This window comes from Cyprinodon tularosa, unplaced genomic scaffold (genome assembly GCF_016077235.1).
Source record: "Cyprinodon tularosa strain WSP-4 unplaced genomic scaffold, ASM1607723v1 ctg810, whole genome shotgun sequence".
Lineage (NCBI taxonomy): Eukaryota > Metazoa > Chordata > Actinopteri > Cyprinodontiformes > Cyprinodontidae > Cyprinodon > Cyprinodon tularosa.
This window is the reverse complement of record NW_024039575.1, coordinates 330,448-343,591: the sequence shown is the minus strand read 5'-3', so window position 1 is coordinate 343,591 and position 13,144 is coordinate 330,448. Positions and strand designations below refer to the sequence as shown.

The 13,144-nt window shown below is 36.0% G+C and overlaps 1 protein-coding gene across 8 annotated transcripts in view; it reads left to right on the top strand.

The window, feature by feature from the left end:
• Nucleotides 1-2,871: 2,871 nt before the first annotated feature.
• The window catches only part of col16a1 (collagen, type XVI, alpha 1), a 105,686-nt gene continuing 95,413 nt past the window's right edge, over nucleotides 2,872-13,144 (top strand). For 7 of the 8 annotated variants that reach the window (XM_038271929.1, XM_038271931.1, XM_038271935.1 and 4 more), the window contains exon 1: nucleotides 3,040-3,257. The gene's annotated coding sequence lies outside the window, so the exon portion shown is untranslated. The other variant, XM_038271928.1, reaches the window with a different exon arrangement.

The following is a 13,144-nucleotide window of genomic DNA, read 5'->3' as shown; positions in this document are numbered from 1 at the left end:
ATCATAATTTATATAAGAAAAACTCAGCAATACTGTATTCCAAACTGTTAATGTAAATGTTTCCTGCTTTGGGGCTCTTGACTTGCAGCCTCAGCAATCGAAAAGGACCTACTGTAGTCCCAAAAATTGTTAATCCTGAGATTGACAGCCTTTGCTTTGTAGGCCTGCAAACATTCCCCTTTATTCCAATGCAAATTAAACATGACTATCTGTGACTTACGTACAGTGAATAATAGAAACATATGTTTTAATGCTGTAAGGTAAAAAAAAAAATTCTATATACTATCCTTATCACTATACACATTACTATATATATATATATATATATATATATATATATATATATATATATATATATATATATATATATATATATATATATATATATATAAGAAGTATTTGATTTTGGTTTTATTTGAAAAATCAAATATAAAGAATTGCACATTTGGAACTGTGAAAGGAAAAAAATAAATATGGAAAATGGTCTGTAGTTATTTATATAGTACCCTTTCAAGTCAGGGGACCCGAAAGTGGTTTACACTTCAACAGCAGCCCAGTAGGTGCAGTGGTGAATGTGCCTAGCAATCACAACAGTCCAAATCAAATTAAAAACTGCTCACCCTCTTACTGATACTGTAAGTAACTTAATTCAATGTAATTGGGTCTTTTGGACTAGTCGTATTTATAACATTATCTAGCAATTAGAGTGCTAACAAACCCTCATGACAGCATAGAGAGTGGGACGCTTACAGGTGAGAGCAATCAGAGGTAAGGCTAGGCCTCCGGCTTTAGGGTTGTTCCTCAAGTGAGAGTCACCGTACTCTTTCACTTTACAGGGATGGAGCCATAGACTGAAGCAGAAAGGAGGGGAAAATACAGGCTCCATCTTTACTTGTCTCGACCTGCAGCACAGTGAGTAATGTGTACTTTACTGGAGCAACTTAAATTTTAAAGAATGCCCAGTCAATGGAAAAATTGTTTTGAGAACTGGGAGATTGTGTATACTAGGAGATTGTGTATTTCACTTCAAATCAAATAATTATGTCTATGTAATATATATATATATATATATATATATATATATATATATATATATATATATATATATATATATATATATATATATATATATATATATATATATATATATATATATATATATACATTTATATATACATATATGCATAGATAGATAGATAGATAGATAGATAGATTGATTGATTGATTGATTGATTAAATTAACACTTTGTAAATTATAATTTTTTTATTTTTTTTTATTTCTGTGTTAATTTAATTACCAGTGCCCATTTAAAAAATTTTTAAACGGTAGGGTATGCAAAACTTTTAAGCCTAACTTTAGCTCCATCATTCTTTTCATCAACTCTGAGCAGATTCCTTGACCGTGACACAAAACAGTGAGGCATGCTGCTTTCACCACTGTGTAGAGGGTGATGAGTATGGTTTGTCATTTAATGGTCTAGTAGACAAGCAATTGTCAATAAAAGGAAGATCCCTCATATGTTTTTGCACTGACATTCGTTTCATATCACAGGCTCCGACTTATTTAATCTCAGGCACAGTAAGAACTGTCTGTCTCTGGTTAATTCTATACACTAATCAATGCGTCTTACCACCTACTGTCATGTTTAGAGAGATCTGAACTATTATTTGCCTGCATTTGTAACAAATGATATTTTGGTCTCATCTGTTAAGTTAACCTTTTTCCACATATATCGCTGAAACTGCTAAACCAGATTTCATTTTGCTTTCTTTCAGCATCAGCATTTTACTTGCCACACTTTCAGAAATACCAGATTCGTAGAGATGGCAAGCAGCAGCTTGTTGTTTCAAAATGAGGGCATCTATCCATCCATTGTCTCCAGCTTACTCCTTCTTATGGGAGTAGTGGGGTTAATGCCAGTCTTCGGGCGAGAGGTGGGTACACCCTGGACAGGTCGCCAGTCTGCCACAGGGCAACACAAAGAGACACAAGCCTAAGGAAAATAAAAGAGGTCAATTCACCTAACAGTCATGTTTTTGGACTGCAGGAGGAACCCGGAGTACCTGGAGAAAACCCACATATGCACAGGGAGAACATGTAAACTCCATGCAGAGAGTCCCCTGGCCGAGAATTGAACCCAGAGGCTTCTTGCTGCAAGGCCACAGCTCTATCCGCATTTGCAAAACTATAATACAGCCTTAAACATCATTAATGATCCTGTACAAAAGGAAACAGCCACAGCAAGTTTCAGAGGATAGGATTTATAAGAGAGTGAAAGATAATGGGCAGATAATTGAAGCTGAAATCTTAACAAAGAAGAGGAAAAAGTCAACTGGACAGCAGTACACTTCTCTCTACCTACTCAGCAGCTGCAGGGTCAGAGCCATATATGAATTAGCTGTAAGCCTGAAGTGTATCTGCCTCTTGAATTTTCACTTCGTGACAATAAGGGTAGAATAAATAAAGCTATTTCAAAGAAAGTTTCTGAAAGATCTGATGCTGCAACAGAAGCTACAATGCAATGGATTCCATAACCAAATCATAAAAGTATGTAGGACCTGTTGACGTGAGTCAGTAATATGGTAATTAGATAAGTGAGTTCATTAATCCTAATAGAGTAAATTATTCACATAATGCAGCAGCAAGTAGCTCAGTAATCAGTATTTCCCACCTTAATATACTGTAGTGCTTTAACCCAGGCAAAATGGAAGCAAGTCCTTTTCCCCTCCAGTATGCCATGAATCACACAGTAAGAGGTGAATGGGGTGAGGAGTAGAGGGTAAAGAGGGGGTAGAGACCCGGAACAGCTCAGTGGGAGATTAAAGAGATGCCCCTGGGCTTATTTTCCAGCATTCTGGACAAGGTGATGTCACTGCACGTTTGACAACAGGGTCTCCAAAGCAGACAGGGGAGAGAAGCAGAGGAGAAACAGAGGGAGAGACAGAGTGGTGGTGGAAAAGAAACTGGAAGGGAGAGGGGCAAACAGATAGACTGAGAGGGAAAAAAATTATACGAAACGGCTCACTAGGGAGGTAGACTTTGCAGCAGCGGGAGGGGAGAGAGGGAGGGGAAAGTTGGACACAGACAATCCCAGAGCAACTTTTCTTTTCTTTCTTTTTTAAGGAGGACTCAAGGAAATACAGGCAAGGAGAGCAAAAAAAAAAAGCTACACCGAAGTAAATTTGATTGCTTGGCATACACACACATACGTCGGATTCATGTTATCAAAAAGTTAAGGATAAAACAGCAGACTAAGGTAAGTTTTTAACATTTAACTGGTGAGAAAGTTGCTTTTTTTTTTTTTTTCAGTAAAACAACTGTTCTGGCACTGATAGTAATGAAAGCACGATTATAAAGAGTAATCGTACTATTAAGGTTTGCAAAAGAATTCATACTGATATTGTTTTTTCCACACATTCTTTCAATCTTAAACCACTAACATTAGTATTATTTTCAGGGATTCTCTTCTTGTTTTATGTGACACACTAAAAGAAAATACTTTATAGTGGAGGGAAACGAAACAGATGCGTGTTTTTGTATTTATTGTTATTTATCAAATCGCTCAAGTTCAGACAGATTGAATGGATTCCCTATAACCATTCATTTTCAAGCCTTCCCAAAAAATTCAGATTTTTTTTCTAGGGTTGGTTGTATGTTTTCAGCAAGCATAAAAGCTTTTCTTTCTGAATTGCCCTATATTTTTTTACTTAATCGCCACACCAGGATGCAGCTAAACATGTATGGCATGGATGGTGATGTTATTGCATCGCAAAGCACTTTGTAGGCAGGCTAAAAGTTCAGTTGAGGCATCATCTAACCTGATCACGTTCATCTCCATGTTTTGTTTTGTTCTGCTTTTTAAGTTTACCTAAATAACTTTTTACAGTGTACAAAGGCTTTCTTTAGACCCCTCACTCCTCGGGCACTGGAGCACTGTAGATGTTGATCTGGTATGTAAATGTGTAGTTTTTCCAACAATTATTAATGAGCTAAAATACCTGTATGATGCACATTAACTTTATTATTCATACAAATCAAGCAATAGGTGGTCACCAATTTAGCAAAATCCCACTGTGAAATATGCAACATCAATTACCTGTCACACATTGGAAATAATTATCAATAAAATGTTGTTGAAAGAGATTTATGGTGCTACCTTTAAAAAAACAAACGCAGATTTTTGAACTACTATAGTAGTATGGTCCTTGGAAACAGTGATGGTGATTTTCCCCTCAGCCAGGCCCAGACACAACTCATAGCCAGCTGACTTTAAAACTTCCTGGCTTAAAGCCAGCACCCTGAAGCATGGAACATCTCTTTTTTTTTTCTCCAAATTGGCTTCATGTTTATCCTTTATTATCATGTTTAAGCAAAATGAGAAGGCTGATCCGATTTTGAACCCTTGCGTCTAGATGAAAAGGATTATCAAGGAATCTGGAAAGAAAACTCTGGGGCAACATCTGCTTTCCACATTATTGAGTTGCTGGATACCCCACATCCTGTGTGCTCCCTTGTAGTTCAATACACATACACACAAGTACACACAAACAACGCCAATAAGTTTAAAATTCATCCTTACAACCTACCTCTATTCTCTAAAGATTTCTGTTTTTTACATTGTAGATTACTTATATCTGTATTCCTGCAATTTGTTCTCAATTCCAGACTGTATTACATTCTGTCTCTTGCATTGGGCATTAGGAATATAAGCATAAACTAAAGGCGTTTGATCATACCTTGTATGGCTTTGGCTCATGACCAAGCAGGTCATGTCATCAGAGTTGGCCTCAACTTACATCAGCACTTTTGCAATTGGATCCTTTGGCAGTGGATCTTTAATGCTGCCAGGAGCGGATGTGAAAAGTATGCTTATGTTTTACAAAGAGCAACTTTTGCTGTTTCGTTCTCTCCTCAAGTGTAAAATGCATGTAGAAACTTGCTTTATTCTGTCTCTTGAATGTTAGAAAAAATGTTTGAGGTATTACCTTTTTTTCAGGTCAGTAGATACCTGGAGTGTCTTGAAAGAGTTTAAGGGTTTTTTGCTTTCTTTTGTTCACAGTTCAGTTATAACAGGCTTGCACTGCACTCCCAGGTTTGGTCTAAAACCTGTCCAAGGACTTTGAATCAGGAAGACTTTGAATGTTTTTGTTGCTTTCTTTGAAGAGAAAAAAATGTATGACTGCATGACAGGAAATGTAAAATAATACCAAAAAGAATCTGTTTTCTATTTATTTTATGAAAATACTTTAGCATTGTGATGTAAAAAAACAGTTATTCTGACCTTTTGCTGGTGAGTGTGCAAACAGACATGCATATTTTAAGATGTTTTAGAAAACAGATGATCAAAGAGCACCACAATTGGGACTAAAAAGCCGGTATTAAGACAAATTGTACAGAAAAATCTAAATTAAATCTTTCATAATCATATTAATATTCTGGACCATACACAAAAGATATGAGAATGCAGGGTACATGGAATTGACATCTATAAAAAAATGCATTCCTTGTGAAAACATTTTCTGTGTTAACAGTTATGCAGAAAGCAGTGCCAGGGTCAAACAGTGCAGAGAAGCTCCCTATGCCGTGTGCTGCAGTGCAACTGGAGTACAGTACTGGAAAGTTTGAGCTGCAACAGTTTTAATTGCACTTTTCTTATGCAATAATTTCTTCCCCTCAGATTCTCTCAGTATAGGAGCATTTTTCATGAGGAAAATCATTATTTTTTTTGTTACTATGTACTTACCCTGGAAAATCTTGAGATGGACCTCTTCGACATCTCTAGGTAGATTTGGTATCTTTTCCACTGAAGCGCAAGACTTTTGGCAGAAATGTTGCTTCATTCCTGTGCCATATGGCTTTGGCCAGATAGGGGAAGCTTAAAGCATACTTCACGTTCTCATGAAGTCAGATTTCCAATTTCTAGACTGATTATCCATACTGTACATTTTCTGTCACGCTTATCCCTGCTGGGGTCATGAGGGGTGCTGGTGCCTATCTCCAGCTGTCAGTAGGTGAGATACTGTAAACTGATCGTAACTCTCTTAAGTTTATATATCTTAAGATTTCTCTCAGGCTTAAATCAGAAACAGATGGCATTTATAATTTCTTGGACTTACGTGGAACCCTGCTGGGTAACATATGTAAGATATTTTTAAGGTACTTCTTAGTTAATATAAACACATTTTCTGTAATAATTTGATTCAGACCAAATAGAGAAATAATGAGAGAACCAAGACAATTTTTTTCTAAGTAATTACTTTCTAATGTACATAGAATTTTCTTTTTTGATCTTAAAACTCAATAGACCACCATGCACAGGATAAATAAATACAACTGAGTAAAAAAAATACAACAATTTTAGTAATTTGAAATGTAGATTAAGAGTCTCTCAAATGACTAACATTGGTGAAATAGAAAACTAAACATTTTCTAATCAAAACTTTTCATTTGCTTTTATTACTTTAGGTAACATAGGATTAAGCACTAACTGATATTAATGGTGGAGGATGTTTTTTTCGGGTGGATCATCTAAATAAGTTGTCCTCCTAATTGTCAATCATTTTGGTGATATGTTTACGTAAGGCTGTCCTACATGCTCGTCCCCATTTTCACTTACCGGTGGTGAGTCTGGCATATTGCAAAAATTGCAAATCTTCTTTTGGAAAGAAAGCTTGTATGAGCGATGCAAACCTTAACTTTTAAACAGAGCGTGCACAAGGAGAAATGGGCTTGTGCACATTTAATAGGCGTTCCCTCTTGGGAACGGGTACAAGGTTGTGCATGTGCAGTTTTTTTTTTTTTCCAAATATACTATAGCTTTAAAAGAAAAGTCCGGTCAGCAAGGAATAATCAGTGGCTCATTATTTATAACTAAAAAGAATACGTTTGCTCTTATTTATTGAATTTAGCATTAATCAGTAGAAAAATAAAAGCAATATTTTTCGACACATTCCCTGAGTCCGGGAATGGTCTTTTTTGACCAAATATAGTACCACCTCACTCCTGACATCTTCCGGCAATGACGTTCCAGTGCGGTAAGCCTAGTGCCATTCTCCCCGCTTTACAAGTATAATCAATGGGAACTACTAGACACATCTGCAGTCAACAACAATTATTTAAAATTTTGAGAGGTATAGTTAAATTGACAATGCCCATGTGCATGGCAGTTGGATGTCGTTATACATCAGGTAAAAGTGAAATATTTTTTTTTTATTATTTCACCTTTCCAATGATCCTCCACGATTGAGCCATTAGATTGCCATCTTGAAGAGGGAGCATGCCATTGAACTTCTGGCCAGAGCAAAAACATGTAATTAATCCGTCCCTCTCTGCTTCACATAGTGCACTGGACGCCAACATCATGGATAATAGCATGTTATGACAAACACCAGACTTTGACCACACTGGGACTTGGATGTATAGACCACAAGGGTAGTTGTGTTCATTACTAAATATGCATGACTTTGTCATTGGTTTCTGAAGAGGCAGGGCATAAAAAGTTAATTTGACCCTTTTTTTGTTTAAAGAAAAGTGCAACTCATCAGGGAGAAACCAAAGCATGGTATGCCTTATTTCTTTTTCATGGATTAAATATGTCAATGACAAAAAATAGGTAAGTAACTACAGAGTTTTAAGATAAAGCCAAATTATCAGATATGCTTGTCTCACTATGGTCAGCAAAGACCTCAGCTGTACCTAAGGCTTTTGGAAAATACTTTGTGAACTGGCCAGACAGAAATAAAAATAGTTTGTAGGTTTTATCTGTTGCAAAACCTCAACATGATTTTCAGAAACTATAAGTTATACCCATACTAAAACCAGGTGATGTAGTGTGATGGTCTGGAGCTATTTGCTGCTTCACGACATAGAAGACATATCAAAACTGATGTAACCACAAATTTTACTCCACATAGTACTGAAAGAGAATGTCTGACCACCTGTAATCTTAAACTGAGATCCACATGGTTTCAGCAGCAAGAGTGTTGCTCAATTCACCAAAAGTAATGGCTTAAGAGTAGTCTTGTCAAGCCAAGATATAAAATGTAATTTAGATGCTGTAGTGAGACCTTACATAACCCTTCCATTATATCGGCTCTATAATATATCTTATCACCAGTTGTTAGAATAGAACAGAATAGAAAATCCCTTTATTGTCCAACAATACAGAAATTCTGGTGTTTGCAGCAGCAAAAAAATTATAGAAAAAGTAAGAATAAGAATATTGATGAGTTAAACCATAAAAAAATGAAATGCTTTACTGTAAAGTGTTTTAAATATATAGATACTTTGTGTCCAGGGAATAAATATTCAATATACAGCTATTGGATTTTTATAAAGTAATGGATATTTGAACATAGCAGCAAAATCAGAGATGTGCGAAATGACAGCAGCATGTTATTTAACCGACTAAGGTAGAAACTGTACAAAATCAGCATGAATGTAACAACTTATTGAGGTAGTTGTGAACAGTAATTGTTATAAAGTCTTATTAAAAACACTCATTGAGAGTTTTTCTTCACCAAGGGTGGAACAGCCAGTGGTTAGGATTGAGGCGTCATAATTTCTTCATAAGGGCCTGACTGTTTTTAATAGCTGTTTTATTTAATAATACTATTTGTTTGATGATTTGCAACATGTAGGTATGACAGAGAATTATTTGGAAAAATTACCCATGAGGGGGCAAACAATTTTATATAATAATATTGAGCCATATTTATTATATATACTGTATGGCTACAGACCTCTAAAAGCTCCTGCCTTATTCCTGCAGCTAAGCACTTGGGTAATACTAGCATTTATTCTGTGTTTTATTATTTTTGGTACTAATGCTGAATGCAACACAATTTATGCTATTGAAGTTCCACTGCTGAAAAAAAACAAAAAACAAAACAGCCAATCTTTATGCCCCATTTGCTAAAATATGCCTTTGATAGTATTTAGCCCACTCCACCAACATTAGTTATTGATTAGTATTATCATTATGAGCTTTTTTGATGCAGTCTATTTTAGAAAAAGATTTAAAAAGACAACTGACACGATTAAAGGTAAATTGGATGTCGACAATTTGGGTAAGCAGCAAAGAGAGGTTTGTATTACTGTGTGTCACAATTACCAATATGCTCTGCAAAAAAATCATACAATCAGAGCAAATCCATTGATGTCAAAACAGCTGTATTTAGACATCCGCTTCTTTATTTCACTTTGGTTTAGGCATTTACTTTGTATGCAACAATATTAGGTAAGCAGAATGTGTCAAATTAGCATCAAACTGATTGACATGCTTGACAGCGTTTCTTAACAGATTATTCTTTGAAGCATCACCATGCTGGCTCCTAGCTTCCAGCTAGTTTTCAGTTCTGCTTGTCTTCCCAATAAAAATGTTCACTATAACAGATTGTAGTGCAGTAGAGTTTACATGAGAAAATATAACCTACATTAGGATAATGAGATTGAAACAGAATTTCACAATTTGCAGGACTGTAATTGTTCTCCTTTACTGTTTCTTGCATTTGCAATTTTAGCTTTTTTTATTATTTATTTTCTTATGTTACTTTTATTGAATGTATATGAGGGCAATGTGTATATTCATTTTAACCAGAGAGACAATTTTTTGTTCTCTGTATCTAAAAGCAGGATGAAATTTCAGAAATGTTGCTTTGATAAAGGCTTACAATTCAGTCAAAATATTTCAATATATTAGTTAGGATTCAACAGGATCAGAAAGAAAATGAGGCAGAAGAGACAAAACAAATGCAACTATTTTGATAAAATAACACTTACAATATATGGGATTTTTTTTTATCCCTTACACCCATATTAATGAGAACTCTTACCTACAATGACAGACAAATTAATATGCAAGGATTTAGACCATGGATAAGGGGTAGTTTATTTATTTGTCTGGAACTGAAATAGACAGTGATGGACAGGTGACATAAACTGGGACAAATTGAGACTTTCTTAAGTCAAAACCAATTTTGAAGATTCTTTATATATAAACACATTTTTAAAACTACTCACTACTTAAAATACCCTGGATTTCAACATGAGTTGATGCAAAAAATGCTGTTTTGTGTTTTTACAAATAAGTCAACTCAAAAAGCTGTTTTGAAAAACCTCTAGCTATTGTTATTATCAAGTCAAAGTTTGATCAATATTAGAGTTTTAGATTTTTGCCTGGTGTACTAAGATCATTTTAAAGCTTGAAAATACAGATTTAAGAAGCTCAAATGTTGACTTTAGCCTCATTAGCGATTTACGGGTTGTATTATTCTCACAGTGCATACAGGTCTTTAAGCAACCTGTAGTCTCAGCATCTTTCCAGTTTCTAAAGCGTTATCCTTATACCTGTAAGCCCATCATTACATGCCAGTGTGCTCAGTTTTTCATAAATTATGTACGTATAAATGAATAAAAGGGTTAAAACAAGGTGAGTTTTGAATGTTATCAAGTGAGATAACGTTCGACATATAAATATCTTTGTTTATTGAAAACTTAAGAAAACATCGTATTAAGACTTAAATATAAAGCCTTCTTTTAAGGCACACCATGAAATTGTTGGCCACTAGGGGCGCTAGACTTGTAACTTTCATGTCTAGTGCCCCTAGTTTTTTTTATTTGTAGCCTGCAAGATTTTTCTACCTTTTTTTTGCTTCTACTACACATTGAAAATAATAACAAAAATGTATGACTGTATACTAGGAGCAAAGTCTTAAGTTACCAGACAACCAAGGACAATTGATGTTTCATCCCGCTTCTTCTTTCAGCCTGCACCAACAAACAAACTCCTTTCCATGATCGACTCTCGTTTTTCCTTGCACATAATCCATTTTATATTTTCTCGTTTTAGCCTCCTCAAAAGGTTTACTTTTTTTTTCCTTGCCTCATACAAGACCAGTTGTTGAGCAGGTCAAAAAAGGGTAGCAAAAGCATGACTATATATGAGACTGTGGCCATAAAGTGATACGTTCTTCCAGGTCACATGATGTGGCCAATAAAGGTGCATCTTCTGCCAACTTACACAGTCGGTTTTTCAAGAGGGGAGCCCCGCTTTTAGCACTGATAGTGTAAAGTGCTGCATATTAGCCTGAAAACTCATTTAGAAAATAACTCAAATGCATCGACTCTTTGGTCACAAAGTCTGCAGTGTGCCTTTAATGTGATGAAATTCTGTATTTAATTTTAACTTTTGTACTACGGGGTATTTCATTTTTATGCTATGTTAGTTGTTTTCTGGCACTATTTTCTGACTAAGAAGAAAGACCCTTTTCTTCACTGTGATGTGAGACATCTTGCTGTTGAAAAGCCTGCTTTAAATAAGAAAGAAAAGACAGTTGTTGTTACTGTGTAGATTAAGCGATAAACACCATGGTGCTCTTCCTAACATCACCACTCACTGATTAGGGACAGTGGACATCTTTAACGGGTATAGTCAAGGTAGATGGAAACTTGTTTTCCCAGGACAGGAAGGGGCTTCTACTCATAGTGTTGAATTTATGAGGATTACTCATGCATGCGTAAATAATGCAAAATAGCACTTTAGGAAAAATTTAGATTAAATATTAGCATTATAACATATTTAAAACTCAAAAGTAAATTTAGCATGTTATTACATTCAATCAAATGTAATAATTTAATTACATGAGAGGTTTTTGGATACAACTTCCAACTGCGGGACCTCATTACCATGTTTGTATCTGCGTGAATTTATAACATTCTTCTTTTTGAATTCTGTCCAAAAGATAAGGTTGAGAGGAGGCGCAAAACGGCGGCAAAAAAGGGGGAGAATAAACTGTGACACAACTTGTCATTTTAATCTTAAAAAGAAGAAAACTCTAGAGCAACATGTTTTGAAAAAATGATTTCTGTTTCTTCTCTGTGAATAATGTGTTCCATGCTGTAAACATCAATCATGGAGCTTGGTCATCTTTTATATCCTCAAGAACTTGTTTTGAAGTTTTTTAGGGCTGAGGAAAATCTGTCATTACTTTTCTTCCTCCATTAGCTGAGTTCACAATGGCTTCCATCACTCTCTCGACACCTGTTTACTAGGCTCACAGCCAGACCTTAGGGCAAGCCTAGCAGCCTAAATCCATTTTGGCTTTATATGCAAAAGCTACCAAAGAGTGTGTGTGTGTTATATGTTTGCGTGTTAGGGAGATGTACCCCTGGCAAAACATATTAGGAAGTCTATTAAACTGTATTGGATTCAGGCCAGATAATAATAGAAATCTTTTCCTGCATATGTGGGCTCCAAAGACTGGATGCGTTATGAATTATGCTCTTTCTGTGAATCTTGTTATTATTGTGATCAGCCTGCATGAAGCCTGTAATAATAGCTGAAACTCCAGATTCCTCAGAACACAGCTGTCTGCGGCTTTTGATTTAGTGTCCACTCATCCAGGTGCAAGAAGAAACTTGATTTCAAAGTGTCTCGTCGCTATTTCCTATTTTTTATTGCTTGAAGCTACTTTCGCCAAAACAGTGTCCAAGTTGTCAGCAGAAAGAACTCCCAGATAAACAGATATAACATGATTATACAGGCTCTTGCAAAAGATCTTGACAAAACAGACGTGAGAAACAGAGAAAGGACGCGCTGTCAGTGCCCAGACCCACACAAATACTGAGTGATGGCGTGTCAAGGCATCCTCCATATTTCAGAGTGAACGCAGATAGGTCACACTAGGTAGCATTCACAGCCTTGCTAGAGAGCACATTGTGTATCCCCTTGAGGGAGTTTATTGAGGTTTGTGCTTTGCAAGGACACTATCTGCCTGTGTGGTTTCCTTTATAGTACCCTTTGCTCAACTAAACAAAGTGAAGTTCGGGGTCCTTACACATGCTGAGGTCAAGATCAGGTCGCCTGGGATCTGTTTATGCAAGTCAGCATAGGCGTGCTTATGTGCATGCCTTCCTGAGCTTGTTTAAGACAGAGAAGCTGGCCTGTGAGTGGGGAGGATCACAGAGATAAAATATAGCTGTTATTTACACGTGGCATGCTTTTAAGTCTGCATATTTGCATATGTGTGCTTGTTGTATGTCTACGTGGAAGCATCTGGTACAACATAACTCTGACTCAAATGGAACAGTCTCCAGATGTGTTTGTGTGTTTTGGCCCAATTGTCTGTTTGACTTCAGACCCAC